Source organism: Aotus nancymaae, unplaced genomic scaffold (assembly GCF_030222135.1).
Source record: "Aotus nancymaae isolate 86718 unplaced genomic scaffold, 86718_ANA_hifiasm-v0.15.2.pri h1tg000016l, whole genome shotgun sequence".
NCBI lineage: Eukaryota > Metazoa > Chordata > Mammalia > Primates > Aotidae > Aotus > Aotus nancymaae.
The window spans coordinates 36539186-36556293 of NW_026988428.1; positions in this window are offsets into that span (position 1 = coordinate 36539186).

Genomic DNA, 17108 nt, shown 5'->3' on the forward strand with positions numbered 1-17108 from the left:
AATAAGAAAAAGACAGACAACCCCATCAATAGAAAAATGTTCAAAAGACAGAACCAAAGAGCGGCGGCTCAAGCCTGTAATCCCAGTACTTTGGGAGGCCGAGGCAGGTGGATCATGAGGTCAGGAGCTCAAGACCAGCCTGGCCAACATGGTGAAACACCATCTGAACTAAAAATACAAAAATGAGCTGGGCATGGTGGCAGGTGCCTGTAACCCCAGCTACTCGGGAGGCTGAGACAGGGAATTGCCTGAACCAGAGAAGGAGAAGTTGCAGTGAGCCGAGATCATGCCACTGCACTCCAGCCTGTCATGCAGTGTGAGACTCCATCTCAAAAAAAGAAAAAAAACAAAGAAAGAAAGAAAGAAAGAAAGAGAGAGAGAGAGAGAAAGGAGGGAAGGAGGAGAGAGACAGAAAGAGAAAGAAAGAGAGAAAGAAGGAAGGGAAGAAGGAAGGAAGAAACAAAGGAAGGAAGGAAGGAAAGAGGAGCTGTACATCATTAGCCACTATGGGACATGCAAATTAAAACCACAAAGATACATAACAGTCCCCATCCAGAAAAGTTAAAATACAAAAGAAAGAAAATACCTAGTGTCAGTGAGAACTGCCCTGCCTTCCTGGAGCTACTGTGGGAACTGTCTGGAGTATCCACTAAAGCCTCTGCTGTTGTGGCCAGCCACCCCAGAATCCATCGTGCTGGCGTTGTGAACCACAGCTACAAGGAGACAGCTGTCACCCCTCTGCCCCGTGAGGTGCCGGAAGGTGGTGAGACAAGGATGTAGAGAAGGTGGAGGTGCCTGGGGGTAAGGGATGGGGAATGAGAAATGCAGGAGTATTAGAAGGCAAGGTGGCCACAGTACGAGGTGAGCAGGTGAGCTCAGCTATGGCAGAGTCAGACATAAGGTGCCCCCCATCATGGCATAGGCCGCAGCAGCACCTCTCCCAGAGCGTGAGGCTGACTGGTGGCACCACCGTGGCTCTGGCCAGACACCAGGATGGCAGAGCAGCTGCTGAAGCCCTGGGTAGCCTGGGAGGCCCCGCTGGACTGCTGGCTCATCATTTTCTCTGGATGCAGGAAGATGTTCTGGTTCAGAAAACCTGAGGAAAGGGCACCTACTGACGCAAGGAGAGAGGTGGCCCATTTCAAAAGTCTCAGCGGATTGGCTCACTAATTTGACAATTTCCTGAGCTTGATTTTCTAGCCAAACAGGCCAATGCCTCAAATCCCAAACGTGCCCTAATCCTAATCCTGGAGTCAGCTGTTGCTTTAATTTTTCTCTGGCATCGGCCTCATTTTGCCTTCACCAAATCCAAGACAGAAAAACACTTAGGCTCCCTACAATGGATGGGCTGTTTCCTACCGGAATCCAGCCCCAAACCTCAGAGCATTTGCTATAATTAGGTGATTTCCCATGCTCCTCCCATCTCCAGTGACCTGGGTCATTGACTTCCACCTGTCAGATCCCAGCTCTTAAAACATAAACGGTTCACAGGAGACCTTGTCTCAGGTAATTGTGCAGTGTGATCCTTAGAGAAAGCCCTTCAGCTCTTCTGGGAACCACAACCACTGCAGTGGGGTCCTCAGGATGCAGGGGCCATCCAGAGCCTCTAAGGTAATGCTTTCCCTTTTCGTCCTGAGGAAGTGACGCTCCTTACCTCCGGAGGGTGCCAAGCCTGCAAGGACAGGACTCTCCGCCCTGTATATATGGGGCTTTACCCACAATCACCTCATGCTTGGGTGGTTCAGAGTGAAGCCTAACTCCCACCCAGACCATCAAGTGAATGCACTGTACATTCTAGACTCTCATCAAGGACTTGAAACCTCATGCTGGGCTGAGTAGGCACGTGAACTTTTGCAGGGGAAAAAAGAAGAGGAGGAAGCTAAAGCGTCCCATGCAAGCTATGTTTACACCTCAGCATTCTTTTTCCTTGTTCCAAGCTCAGCTCAGGGCCTGGAGCATGGGATCTCTGGTCAAGGCGTGGGAAGACAGGCATACTAATTACCACCTCTAGGTGCATTCTTTTGGGACATGTTTCTCTCTCCTGCCAGGGTGATTTGTCATGCCTGACTCGAGCACATTAGAAAACCAGCTGACTCTTTTTTGTTCACGTAATTGGTGGGAGAAGAGGCCTCAATGGCATGGAACAGCCACTTGGCCAGACTTTGGAGCCACCCACACATGCTCACCTGTCCTCAGCCTCTAGGTGCCAGGTTCCCAGCACACTCAACCCCTTGCCCCAGCCAGAGCCCTTCTGTTGGCAATCCAGCACCCGCTTGAGTGGAATCAAGCAGATGACAAAGAGAGAATGGAGGCACCGACTTGAACCCCATACCCTGTCACAGGTAACAGCAGGTAAACCACACAGATAACAAAGACATGGAAAAGCAACTCTGTCCCCCACGGTGGAATTAGCATAGTGGGGAGTGGAACTAGTGGATTTGAGCAGAGCAGTAACACCATCTGATCTGTGCTTTAGGAAGAACACTTGGATTCAGGCTGCAAAAATTCAGGCTGCAAAAAAGAGCCTCAGAGAGAAGCTCTTTTTGATTTATTGATATATTGGAAAAGGGGCATTTAAATCCAGGAGAAACCAGGCACAGTGGCTCACACCTGTAATCTCAGCACTTTGAGAAGCCAAGGCAGGAGGATTGGTGGAGCCTGGGAGTTCAAGACCAGGCTGGTCAACAAAGCAAAACCTCATCTCTACAAAAAAATAAACAAATTTAACATTTGGGCATGACATCTATAGTCCCAGCTACTTGGGAGGCTGAGGTGGGAAGATCACTTGAGCCTATGATTTCAAGACCAGCCTGAGCAACATAGTGAGACATCATCTCTATGTAATAATAATTTTTTAAATTTTTTGCCAGGTATGGTGTTGCATGCCTGTAGTCCCAACTACTCTGGAGGTTGAGGTGGGGGGATCACTTGAGCCCAGGAGGTCAAGGCTATAGTGAGTCATAATCATTCCCCTGCACTTTAGCCTAGGTAACAAAGCAAGACTTGTCTCAAATAAAAAAAACTGCCAATATCAGACACTCTTGAGAATGCAACGTGACTGGAACCTCCACACATTGCTGATGGGAATATAGAAAGGCATAACCACTCTTAAAAAGAACTTGACAATTTTTTACGAAGTTAAAACATACACTTACACCATACAACCAGAAATCCCATGCTGGGCATGCTGGGTATTTACCATAGAGAAATGAAGACTTATGTTCGCATGACAGCCTGTTCATGATTCCTTATAGTAGGTCAGTGTACAATCACCAAAATCTGGTAGCAACCCAAACATCCCTCAAGAGGTGAAGAGGTGAGCAATCCGTAGCATAGCCCACAAATACCATGGAATACACTCAGCAATAAAAAGGAGCACACTATTGATACAACAGCAACTCGGGTACAGCTCAAAGGCAGTCTGCTGAGTGAAAGAAGTCAGTCTCAAAAAGCTACATACCGTATTATTTCTTTACATGAAATTCTCAAGAAAACAAAACTATAGTGACAGAACAGATCTGTCGTTGCCAGAGGTTGCAGGGGAGGGGAGTGAACAACTATAAAATATAGCACAAGGGAGTTTTGGGAGGAGATGAAACTGTTTACACCCTGATTATGGAAGTGGGTACATAAATCTATACATATGTAACTGTGTTAACATTGACAGAACTGGTGGCAGGGCACAGTGGCTCATGTCTGTAATCCCAGCACTTTAGGAGGCTGAGGTGAGAGAATCACTCAAGCCCAGGAGTTCAAACCCAGTCTAGTCAACACAGCGAAATCCCATCTTTACAAAACATAGAAAATTTAGCCAGGCATGGTGGTATGTACCATTTTTTTTTTATTAACAAAAATCGTATTCACAATTGTTTTACAAAGTTAAACATACACTTACATGTTCCAGCTACTCAGGAGGCTGAAGCAGGAGGATCACCTGAGCCCAGGAGGTTAAAGCTGCAGTAAGCCATGATCCCACCACTACACCCCAGCCTGTCAATAGAGTGAGACCTTGTCTCAAAAAATATATATATGTGTGTATGTGTGTGTGTGTGTGTGTGTGTGTATAGAACTATACACCCAAAAAGTCCATTTTAATGTATGACACCTTTTTTTAAAATATGGACAAAGCATGGAGAAACACGTTAAATAACATCACAGAGTGGGGAGAAAAAACACTGACTAACTTAGCAGGGTGCTAAGTCTACACAGAGAGGACCAGGTTTCTTCAACAAACAAATCACAAGAAACAAAAGGAAGGAGGGGAATTCCCACATATCCATCAATTGCAATGTATGAAACTTATTTAGACCCTGATGCAAACCAGCAATTTTAATGAAAGCATTCATGAGACATTAGGAGAAATGTGAAACCTGACTAGATATTTGATCCTATTAAAGAATTAATGTTTATTTTGTTAAGGGTGATAAGGTTATAGTGGTTACATTATTTAAAGGATGTTTATCTTTTATAGAAACTTACAAAAATATTTACGAATAAAATAATATGGGGCCGGGTGTGGTGGCTCACACCTGTAATCTCAGCTCTTTGGGAAGCCGAGGCGGGTGGATCATGAGGTCAAGAGATCGAGACCATCCTGGCCAACATGGCGAAACCCTGTCTCTACTAAAAATACAAAAATTAGCTGGGCACGGTGGAGTGCGCCTGTAGTCCCAGCTACTCAGGAGGCTGTGGCAGAAGAATCTATTAAACCCGGGAAGCAGAGGTTGCAGTGAGCCAAGATCACGCCACTGCACTCCAGCCTGGTGACAGAGCAAAACTCCATCTTAAAAATTATAATAATTATATGATGTCTGAGACTTGCTCCACCATAATCTTGAGATGTGGAAGGGGTAGAAATGAAATAAGATGAGTTTATTGTTGAGCTGGGTGCTGGGTACAGAGGTTTTTATTACACTATTCTACTTTGATGTCTGACATTTTCCCTAAGAAAGTTTTTGTTCATTCCAATTATTTCTGTGCACACAAAAAAGAAAGTTTTTGAAGAGCCACCTTGCCTTAGACTAATTATGACAACTTTCTTTCCTATTACAAATAAGCAGTTTTTACTGTAAATAGCAGTTTCTCTTTCCAGTACACAGAAGTAAGGACATCTTTGCATATAGTTCAAATATATAGCTTGCCTGAATAAGAGTAACAAGTAAGTTGGGTGGCAGGATAAGAATCCAAAAATAATCTGACAGTTTGAAGCTTGAGCCAGAACTAATAGAAAATATTTAACAGAGACTAATGTGAAACCCCACACATGCATTCAAGCAAAACAGCTGCACAGTACACCATGCGGAGATAAGGTTTCACAATGGCTTGTACAAAATCGTGCCAGCTCAAGGTGAGTCAGTGGCAGAAAGTGACTGCCAAAATTACCTGCAAGGTCAGAGAATGCACAAAGACAAGCTCTGTGCCCACCCTTTCCTGAACTAGTCAGGCTTCACCTGGAGGGTTTGGTTCTAGGCACCTGGAAGATGTCTACAGAAGAACACCAAGGATGGCTGGGGCATTCCCCACCTGAGAGGAGATGGAAATGTCCCACCTGCAGAAGGACCCTGATAAAGGGGGAGACCTTCCTTAAACATTTGTAGACTCTCATGCACAAAGGGATGTAGTGTTGTTCCCTATGGCCACAGGAAAACTTGGACCAATGAATGGAATTTACATGATAAAACTCAGCTTAACATCCTCTGTGAGAGGAAAGGGGGTTCCCCACCATCACAGGGTGGGCTGCCACTGCAGACAATGTTTTAGAGAGGACATAAGTATCTAAATGGAGGCTCCTCTTCATGGCCTCTGAAGTCACTTCTAGCTTTGAGAGTTTTACTCCTCAGAAACCAACTAAGAGTGGTAACCCTGGAAATAGCAATAGCAATATCGCCCAAGTATTGAGTATCTTGTTCTAGGAGCTGTGCCAAGCTCCAGCATGCATTACATCATTTAATCAGTCCATCAGTCAGCAAGTGCTTACTGAGTGCACATTTCCTGCTCAGTATTGTGTAACACACAAACACCATCTGACACAGTTGCTTTCCTTAAAGAGTTTAGAATAGAGTTGCTAATCAAAATTTGCACACACATAGTACAATATCGGCATGAATGTCTTTTGTCTTATAAAGTGTTTTTTACATATATTATTTCATGTGTTCTTCAACACATCCCTGAAAGGAAGATATTCTTTTTATTACCACCTTAAAAAATAATAATAACTAATGTTTTAAATCACTGTCTTCCTCTGGGACTGTCCAGTTTCTAATGTAGCTCAGCATGAACCTAGCCTCAATCAAGAGAAGGCTAGCTTCTTAGATTTTTTTATTTGTATATCCTTCTCATTAGAATAATAAGAGAGTTAACTTAAAATAATAATCCATGTTAAAATAGGAAGTAAATATAATACTCTAATCACCAATGACAAATACTCTCAAGTAGCAGGAGGTAGAAAGGAAAACATGTCAATATGCATAGTTTTAACTATTCATAAAGACTTAGAGACAATTTTTTTTTGGGTCTTAGTTTCATGGGGAATGTAACAAAGTAGACAAAGTCTGAGACTATTTTAAAGTAGGGCTTTGGACCAAATGTTTACCTGATCTTGGACAGGAAATTTGTGCGCCCAAATGCAAATAGTCAGGGCTGACATAGGGGATGGGAAGAGTTGAGTTTGGCGGAAGTGACTATAATATCGGTCTCCTGAAACAGAAAAGGCCACCGGACGCCTGGGCCAGATTTCAGCACCAAGGACAGAGCACCGCTTCCTGGCTGGTGTCTGAAGACTCAAAGGCCTCTCAATAAAGTAACGCTGTGCCATTGAAGACCAGAAACACACCCCACACACACACTCTATGTTGAAGAAACAAAACTATAGCTATGTTATTAATATAGCATGGGAGTGACAAGTATGGATTCTGGGGCCCAACTGCCTATGTTCGCTAACTGTAACCTGTGGCACAATGTAACCTTACCTCTCTATCCCTCCTTTTCCACATCTGTAAAGTGAGGATAACCACACCCACTTCATAGTGATGGCTGCGGCTGCAACAGGGAGGCACGGCTGCGGCTGTACACTCCACGGAGCCAGTGGGAGTCCCACCTCTTCTGAGTTGGGGCGGGAGCTCCCAGGTGCTGCTGCCGCCGCCCAAATTGTGGCTGCAGACCCAGGCCTCCTGCTCTACTGAGCAGGCAGGATCCTCGCCCTCCAGGGAGGGGCTACAGCTGGCCAAACCGTGGCTGTGGATCGGAGCCTACCTGTGCTCTTTAGGGGGCCAGGAGTAGGTAGGATCTGCCCTTCTGGGTGCAGCTACAGCTGCCTGATCTGCAGCTGCAGACCTGGACCTTGCACTCTGCAGAGCAGGCAGGAGCCAGGGACAAGTGAGAGCCACGCCCCTTCCAAGTTGATGGGGCAGGAGCCCCTGGGTACAGCTACTACTGACCTCCCAGGAGCAGGACCTGGGCATCTCTACAGCCTGCACCCTCAGAGGCCCCGGAAGAGCCCCCCTCCAGTCCCTGCTGGTTCAGGGGGTGTCTGCTTCCACTGCAGCATAACATATTACAATTTAATAAAAAAACAAAAACAGCTGAAAGAAGGAAAGGCAGAGTTTCTATATAAGAAAACATAAAGGCAATAGTGGCATCACTCAAGTCCAACTCCCTAACTCGACAATGTCTATCTGGACCCCTTCTTGGGTTGGCTTTGAACCTCCAAAGGGATGAGATTGTGGTGTCACTGACTCTGAGGAGAAAGGAGCTATTACAGAGAAGTGGCAAAGGTCAGGAGTGTGGAATTCTGATCCACAGAGAGACTTGTGCTTATGAACTGGACATCCTTCCCAATAGTTGTGGAGTTGATGCCCCCTTGGACACCCTGGGTACCTCTATTTCTCCAGCCACCACTGCTGGAGCTGCTACTGCCCCCATACTAATGTTCTTGCTTCCAGAAGTGTGTATGACCACAGCTGCAATGCGAATGGGCTGCTCAGTCAGTCTGTCTTCCTAAATGCCCATTGCATGCCAATCCTGTCTGAGAAATGAGTGGTCAAGGAAAGCCACAGAGGAGAAGCTTGTGAAAAGACACACAAAAAATACCAAAAAAAGGTGAGACAACACTCCTATGGGTGTTCCCTGTCTGAGGAAGGCCCAGGACATACACTGGATGGGACATCAGATAAATCCTACCTTAATATGACTTATGTGACTCTGCCTTTGTGTTACTCTAGGAATAAGGCTGTAACAGACAATTCTAGGGTAGAATAGCTGATACAAAGTCATGAGAAATCATCTAAACTGATAGAAAATAAGTGTGCAGCATACTCAGAGATGCACACTGGATGCCGGCCCTCCCCAGACATCCTATTCAGGAACAAAATAAATACCATGGAAAGGTCATGGTAAAATTACCCAGGTGGGACAAGCTGTTTTTGGAATTATCCCCTGGGATGCCAGGATATAATGACATGAGCTCCAGCATCAGGGACTGATGTTAGACATGAGAAGGGACGTCCCTGAGATTCTAGGATGGGGATGCAGAGAAGAGAAACGTAATATGTCTCTGGATACGTGGCTCTGCTATCACCTTGGCCTTGGTTGCCTCATGGGCAAAACTGGGATAATATGCCTCTTCATCAGTGTGTGTGATGAGTAAATCAAGCTGGGTAGAGTACCCTACACAGTGCCCATCCAATAGCATAAGTGACACTGCTCCTATCTGCATCATCCTTCTGGGCCTATGGACACCACCTGCATCTAGGTGCAGGTGTCTTTTTTTTAAGATAGGGTCTTGCTCTGTCACCCAAGCTGGAATGCAGAGGTGCAATCATAGCTCACTGTAGCCTCACACTCCAGAGCTCAAGTGATCCTCCCTCAGCCTCTCAAGTAGCTGGGACTACAGGCACATACCACCATGCCTGGCTGATTTTTTATTATTTTTTGTAAAGATGGGGTCTCACCGTGTTGTCCAGGTTGTTCTTGAGTTCTGGCCTCCAATGATCCTGCCCCAACCTCCCACAGCACTAGGATTACAGGTGTGAGCCACCACACCCAGCTGGCCAAGTATGTTTTCCAGGGGCCTGTGCCAGCCTGATCCATTGAGTGGGAAGTATTTGCACTGTTTATGACAGCCTAGCAAACTGCAATGGGTCATGATTTTGGATGTGGTACACTACTCCCCAAAGATCCACCCAGAATCTCTAGTCTCCCTTTGCTCCCATCCACCCCCACCAACATGATCTTACGCAAGTACCATTTCCAACATGTCACTCTCCTACCCAAAAGATAACTAGCAGAACAAACTCCTCTTTTGACCTTAAATGCCCTCCCCTTTCCCTTTTTCTTTCCTCTATCCTGATTCCACCATTTTTTAAATATACTTTAAGTTCTGGGGTACATGTACAGATCTTGCAGGTTTGTTACATATGTATACATGTGTCATGGTGGTTTGCTGCATCCATCAACACATCATCTACATTAGGTATTTCTCCTAATGTTATCCCTCCCCAATCCCCCCACCCACTGCTATCCCTCCCCTAGCCCCACCCCCACTCCCCAACAGGCCATGGTGTGTGATGTCCCCTTCCCTGTGTCCATGGGTTCTCTTTGCTCAACATCCACTTATGAGTGAGAACACGCAGTGTTTGGTTTTCTGTTCTTGTGTCCATTTGCTGAGAATGATGGTTTCCAGCTTTATCCATGTCCCTGCAAAGAACATGAACTCATCTTTTTTACGGCTGCAGAGTATTCCATGGTGTATATGGTATATATGTGCCACATTTTCTTTATCCAGTCTATTACTGATGGACATTTGGTTTGGTTCCAAGTCTTTGCTATTGTAAACAATTCCACCACTTTGATGTTAAAACTCTGTCATTCCATCCAAGCCAACCTTCTTGCTATCATTCAGTAGGAAGTTGAACAAATGACCTCTACGGTTTCTTACCCCTGTTGGGTTCTGGAATACCGTGCATCTCCCCCACCCTCCCTCACCATCATCCTCGGTAAGTTCCACCTCTGAGAGGGTGACCCACTCAGCATCCTGGCCATGGAATCCCTGAGTCTTTTCAATTCTGCTCACCTGCTCCTTCACTCCACCTCAGTCACACACTCCACCTCAGCCACACACTCCAGGGCTGCAGCCTGGACCATCACCAAGAACTGGTCCCTCCTGGAAGCTTAATCCCCAAGCCCCACTTTCTGGCCACAACTTTCCATCTGCCAGGGCTCTCCCACCTACCTCTCATCACATCTGTTCCTCACTAGTGTAAATAATCTCATTGTCTGGACCCCTTCATTTTTTCCGAGGCTGTTCGCTCTTTCCTGGCCTCTTTTCCTGCTCTTCTCACATTAAGCCTTATTCATTCATTCAACAAATGCTTTTTGAGCACCTACTATGTGCTAGGCATTGACCAGGTAGCGGAAAGTGGTGAACAAAATCAATGCTATCTCATTGCTCATAGAAAGAACAGACTAGACTTCACCATCTGAACGACCATCTCACCAGCCTCATCAATTCTCCTATTTCCCTATATTTCAACCATCAGCCTAACAAAGTCTCATCTCAAGGCCATGACTACAACCTTTCTTCCCCCACCTGCTGCAGGAACTGAGTTCTGCTGGTGGGGGGGGACCACCCAAACCTGGCTTCCTACTTCACCAAGAACACTGAAGCTGTCAGGAATGATCCCCTCAGCATCCCTTCTATGCCTTTACTGCTGCCTGCCTCCACATCCACCTAATTCTGTTTTTCCTTGTACAAGGCTTCAAGATGCATCCCCTCCCATCTCCTCTAAATCTTTGCTCCATCAGTTACCCTCCTCCCTCTCCTGCCCCTCCTCTAAACCTCTCCTCCCATACCCAAGTCTTTCCCACCCTTACAGTATCTCTTATCGCCCCATGATGGCTTCTTGCTGTCATTCTGTGTCTCTTCCCCTTTTCAACTAAATGTCTCAAAAGGGTAACCCCACTTTGTCCACTTCCCTGTCTCTGATCAACTCCTAAACCCATGAAATCTAGTTTTGTACATAACCTGACATCATGTACACCACATTCCTATGAATGCATTTCTCCCTGACTTCCTAAAACCCAAACCTGATAGAGAAGCTTCATTCTTCATGCCACCAGATCGCTCTACTGCAGCTGAAATGTGATGTATACATAAGCCATTCTTTGCAGTATCATCACAACAGTAACATGTTTTTCGAATCCCCACATTCCTTAAAAGTCTGCATTAATAGGTTTCCAGCTTCATTCTGGCATATCTTGGCAACTTCCTTGTGGATGTGGTGGATAAGCCATGGGCAGGTCCAGTTTGTCGAGAATGTGAACACAGAGCTCCTTGCTGAAATGAATCTAAAACCAGGAGATTCCAAAGCCCCTAGAGTGGCAATGAGCCACTGGAGAGCAGCTATAGAGAAGCTGTGGTGTCATTACTGCCTTGTTCTAGAAAGGCAGTGCTGAGCCTACATTGAGTGGTGTGGAGGCAGGCCAGCTGCAGAAACTGAGGACTGAGGAGATTCAACATTGGATTGAGGAAAGGCCCCTCTTCTCCAGATCTCAGAGCTCAGGATAGTGACAGACTAACACAAAACCACCAAGCCACCATGTCAGTTGTGCAGACTGCATCACACATAAGAGTTCCAGATCAAGGAAGTGAAAGGCAGTGAAAATCTAGCCCATACTCTGGCCACCGAGCTGTGTGCTGTGCCATGGACTATGGCCACCCAGAACACAAATATATTTTACTTTACACAAGTGCTATCCTTTGCTAAGACATGTGCCCATGAAACTATCTGAACAGAATGGACACCTATTTCTAATTCACAAAAAGACCTGAGAGATCCGGAAGACTTCAGAACACCAGTTTAACATCATGACTTTCAGCATGAGAAGAATCTACTGCTAGAAAACCTTCACTTGTGCTTCACTGGTGGTCGGGTCAGGTAAGTCGTGTTGTAGTGAAACCACATGAGTCAAATCCCGGCTCCCCACCTCCCAGTTACATGACCTTGGATAAGTTGTTCAATCCACTATGCCTTGATTTCCACCTATCAGATAAAAATTTGCGGCTGGGCGCGGTAGCTCACGCCTGTAATCCCAGCACTTTGGGAGGCCAAGGCGGGTGGATCACGAGGTCAAGAGATCGAGACCATCCTGGTCAACATGGTGAAACCCCATCTCTACTAAAAATACAAAAAATTAGCTGGGCATGGTGGCGCATGCCTGTAATCCCAGCTACTCAGGAGGCTGAGGCAGGAGAATTGCCTGAACCCAGGAGGCGGAGGTTGCGGTAAGCCGAGATCGCACCATTGCATTCCAGTCCGGGTAACAACAGCGAAACTCTGCCTCAAAAAAAACAAAAAATTGCTGTGAGGATTAAATTATTTTAGAACGTGTCCTGGTACGTAACAAGCACTCAGTACACATGAGCTTTTAACTAGTGATGTAATCCTTAAGTACAGTGACAGAAAATCATCTCTGGACCATCAACCACACACACCCTCTCATCAGCATGGTCTTTGTTCTCCAAAGTTTGCATGTGGGTGCTGTTGCCATAGTTGTTCAGTGCTTTCCTGTTTCAAAAAGGCAGGAGTGTGGGTGCAAGCACAAGGGTGTGTGTGTCTAGGTGTATGGGAGGTGAGGCAAGGGTTACAGTCAGAAGACTCAGGGCATCAGCCATGTGTGCAGAGGGAAACTGAGCAGACTGATTCAGCCCTATATTTAAAAACCATGCCTAATTCTAACTGAACCACAATGATTTTCACAGCTGAAAATAAGCTAAAAATGGCTCGAGTCCTAGGTTTTCTCTATACTTCTATTACCAAGCATTTTTTTTGGGCAGCTAAGACCCAGCATCTTAATTACCAGTTTCTCAGGGCAAAACATGCATGAAATAAATGTATGGGAATTCAAACGTGGACTATTTGGCCTTGACTATGAATAACCCCAGCTTTAATAAGGCAGAACACCCTGCCTGAAACAATGAAATAGTTAGTCTAAACAGTGGGAGTGAGAAAGGAGCTCCAATACATACATTTTGCTAATTGCTCTCCCCTGTTGCCAACAAAGGTGAATTGGGAGAGGTCAACAAGAGCCACCTGGAAGCGAGGAGGACGGTTAGGGGTAAGCTAACAAGAGCCATTACTTCAGTGAACTGTGACACCAGAGTTGGGACCTCAGAAATTCAGCCAGTGGGAGAAAGAACATCTGGAATACACAGAGAAGGCAGAAGGGGGTCTGGGAAGCCTAGCCTAAGTAGCAGCAATCCCTGCCCCAGCCCTAGCTTGGCTTTACTGAATGTCCCAGGCAAGCATTTACCACTGATCAAATGGCAACAAGCCAGAGAAGAACACCCCCTCCAGAATCCCTGCAGAATGTTCTCATGAATTCTATATGTGCGGTGGGCTGCCCGCCATCCCGGGGCCTTCACCTCCAGGGTCTTCTCCATGCTCCCAGGGCACTGTCTTTTACCAGAAAAAAGGGCAGCCTCCCCATCCAAATCCCAGTCGACCAGCCAACTGACCAGCTCCCTCCGGCCTTGTCTCAGGTCAAATTCCCAAAAGCAGACTCAGATGAAGATCTATGTACAGGAAGCTCATTGGAGAGTACTCTTAGGGTCCACATGTGAGGAAGTGAATGAAGCAGGACTGGGGATTGCGGGGAGGTTAAACTGCTATGTAGTTGGATTGGCTGCAACAAAGGTCTCAGCCAGTCCCACTAAGCAGAGCGCTGGGGAGAGATCACAGCCTAGGGCAAGGCATTCATGAGCAATCAGGAGCCACAGCAGCTGGGGAAGTGAGTGCTAGGTTCTCAGAAGGGTAGGAGCCCACCACCCATCCACTACAGACCCCACATCCCTAGAGGGGCTAATCCTGCTTGTATTTCTCTCCCAGCCTTGCCTCACTCTGTGACTCCATCTACCACTGCAGACATAATTTTGGAGGTGGCCTCTTCCCACAACTTGGCCCTGGATTTAAGTGGTAATTTGGTGGTGACTTCATTGTGCAAAACACCTTCCGTGCCAGCTATCCAAAACAGTCTGTGATACTAGCCAGCGTCTCCAGGCAGTGGGAGCCTTCTGGACCTCACAGGCCCTGTGGGTGGGGAGAAGCATGTGTTCCTAATGACAGAATATATCTTGGAAAGACTGACTCTGCAGCTCTTCATTAATGTTTAGTAGATCGAAAAGATAATTACCTGACCCTCCAGGGACCTCTGCTATTCCTGAAACACGTTCTTGTATTCAGTAACCCTACTGCCCCTGCCAAAGTAGACACCTCTCTTAGGAACTTCTGAGAGACAGACTACTCTGGGACAGAGATTGTGTCATGCATTCCACCTGGAAGACCGCTTTTTTCAGCATACATGTTCCTGTGTCAACCACGTGGAAAATAACACCATCACAAACCCTCCCTGTCCCAAATACCACAGGCAGTCTTTGCACCAAACTTTCTTGTGCTCACAACCCTTTCACTTGGGTAAGAGTTGTAGTACATCAACCCTAGGGATCCACCTGTGCAGGGTATTTTACTTTTTGGGAGTGTTTATCTAGGATGTCACTCAAACCAACTGCCCCTGACTTGAGATTTCTGAAGCTCCTATTTCCTGCCCACTATTATGAGAAAACTAGAGCCAGTCTTGACCAAAGGAAGCAACTGAAAAAGACGTCCTTAACCAAAAGCTATATGAGAAAATCAATTCCTAGGCGTGGGTTTGCAGTTATTTTATCACTGTCTTCTGTAGTCCTGATGTGGTCCCACAGTTTCTAGAGAAGCCTTTATATTTTTAAGCATCACTGTTAAAAAAAAATATTTTTGTAATTGAATACTCAGGCAGTAAATCTGATCCAGTAGATCTGATCTTAGAATTTCTGATTAGCCACTTAAAGATCTAAGTATTAAATGGCTTGTACTTTTTAATTGCAGTGCTTTGAAGGCAAAAATGTTTTCTTTATTGAAATTTCTATTTTACTGGACATCAATGAATGTATGCCATGCACCGGAAGTCAACTGAAAGGTATCTTTTTCTTACAGCATGTTAAGTGTGTTTGTACAGATTTACTTAAAATCCTTTCCATACAAATCAGTCTGTTAGGTTTTTGGTTGGGGTCGGGGTGAGTTTGCTAAAATGTGATTCTTCAAGCTCTGTAATTACAACTCTATCCTTCTTCCTGTCAAAATCTTTCCTGCAAAAAAAAATGGTGTTCCACTGGTCTAGTTCAGCCTGAGTAAGAGGAGGTAGCAAAAGGCTTCAGAGGTACCAAAGGTCATCTGTCTGGCTTCAGGTTAGCAAAATGTTTTAGTAGAACATTACTGACTACAAAACATGTGTGTCACACCTCTAGAAAAAAGAAAAACACATAATTGTTTATAGCTCCTAATATGTACCTTTGATTCTGCTTTTTAAGTAAAAATAATCTGCACTGACAAAGAAAATTATGATCTCCAATTGTATTTGCTGTTATGGAAAGATGTTGGGGAGATCCAAGATGGCTGATCACTAGCAGCTCGGGCTCCTAGCTCCCAGTGAAAGTGCAGAGAACGAGAGGACGCCACACTTTCAGACGAATATTCGTTGCTCACGGACCAGGAGATTCCCAGCAGAGGAGCCCCACGTGTTGCCAGGGCGACTCTTGTGGCCGATGCGGCGGTTTTGCTGGTGCCTTAGCATGCCAGTTTTTGGTGCAGAGTCCGGAGATTCCCGGACAGAACAGCACCATCAATCTTAACACCGCTATTTTGACCGGCGCAGTGGACTGCTCAGATTTCGGCGCTGGAAATCAACAAGTTGGACGTCTGCTCAGAGACCTAGATAGAAAGTCGGTAATTACAAAGACAACAGACGGATAAATATATAATGCAGGGAAGAAATCAGCGTAAAAAGGCAGAGAATACTCAAAATCAGAATGCCTATACCTCTACAGGGGATCGCAATTCCTCATCGGTAATGGAACAAGGCTTAATAGATTACGAGTGTGTTCCAATAACAGAAGCAGGCTTCAAAACGTGGGTGATAAGAAACTTCTGTGAATTAAAAGAACTTGTTCTAACCCAATGCAAAGAAACTAAGAACCTTGAAAAAAGGTTTGACGAAATGTTAACGAGAATGGACAATTTAGAGAGGAATATAAGTGAATTGATGGAGCTGAAAAACACAACACGAGAACTTTGCGAAGCATGCACAAGTTTAAACAGTTGAATTGATCAAGTAGAAGAAAGGACATCAGAAGTCGAGAACCAGCTCAGTGAAATAAACGAGAAGACGAGATTGGAGAAAAAAGGATGAAAAGGAATGAGCAAAGTCTCCAGGAAATATGGGACTATGTGAAAAGACCTAATTTACGTTTGATAGGTGTACCTGAATGTGACGAAGAGAATGAATACAAGTTGGAAAATACTCTTCAGGATATCATTCAGGAAAATTTTCCCAACCTGGCAAGGCAGGGTAATATTCAACTCCAGGTAACACAGAGAACACCACAAAGATATTCTTCAAGAAGACCAACCCCAAGGCACATAATTGCCAGATTTATTAGGGTTGAAATGAAGGAGAAAATACTAAGGGCAGCCAGAGAGAAAGGTCAGGTTACCCATAAAGGGAAGCCTATCAGACTTACAGCAGATCTCTCAGCAGAAATCCTACAAGCCAGAAAAGAGTGGGGACCAATATTTAACATCCTTAAAGAAAAGAACTTTCAACCCAGAATTTCCTATCCAGCCAAACTAAGCTTTATAATCGAAGGAAAAATTAAATCCTTTGCGAACAAACAAGTACTTAGAGAGTTCGCCACCACCAGGCCTGCTTTACAAGAGCTTCTGAAAGAAGCACTATACATATAAAGGAACAACCAATATCAGCCTTTCCAAAAATATATCAAAAAGAAAAGAACATTAACACAACGAAAAATTTACACTAACTAATGGGCAAAACAGCCAGCTAGCACCAAATGCTAGTATTAAAGTTATATATATTCTAATTGGATAAAAAGCCAAAACCCATTGCTATGCTGCATCCAGACCCATCTCGCATGCAACGATACACAAAGACTCAAAACAAAGAGAAGGAGGAAGATTTATCAACCAATCAGAGAGTAAAAATAAACAAATAAAAAGCAGGAG